Consider the following 205-nt stretch of genomic DNA (forward strand, 5'->3'; position numbering starts at 1 on the left):
ATTGCGAGCACGCCTGTATGGGCTTGTGTGGTTGTCTCATTATTCATGGAGATACTGAAGACAATTAAGGAGGCAAACATCATCCGATCAGTGAAATGGAAATTCAAGGATTGATAAAAAACAAACACCATGCAGAAATTTCTGTAGATCAGATGCATATCTTTATGATTAAGGATAGGATATGTTCCAAATTTATAGAAATTGT

Source organism: Penaeus monodon, chromosome 24 (assembly GCF_015228065.2).
Source record: "Penaeus monodon isolate SGIC_2016 chromosome 24, NSTDA_Pmon_1, whole genome shotgun sequence".
Lineage (NCBI taxonomy): Eukaryota > Metazoa > Arthropoda > Malacostraca > Decapoda > Penaeidae > Penaeus > Penaeus monodon.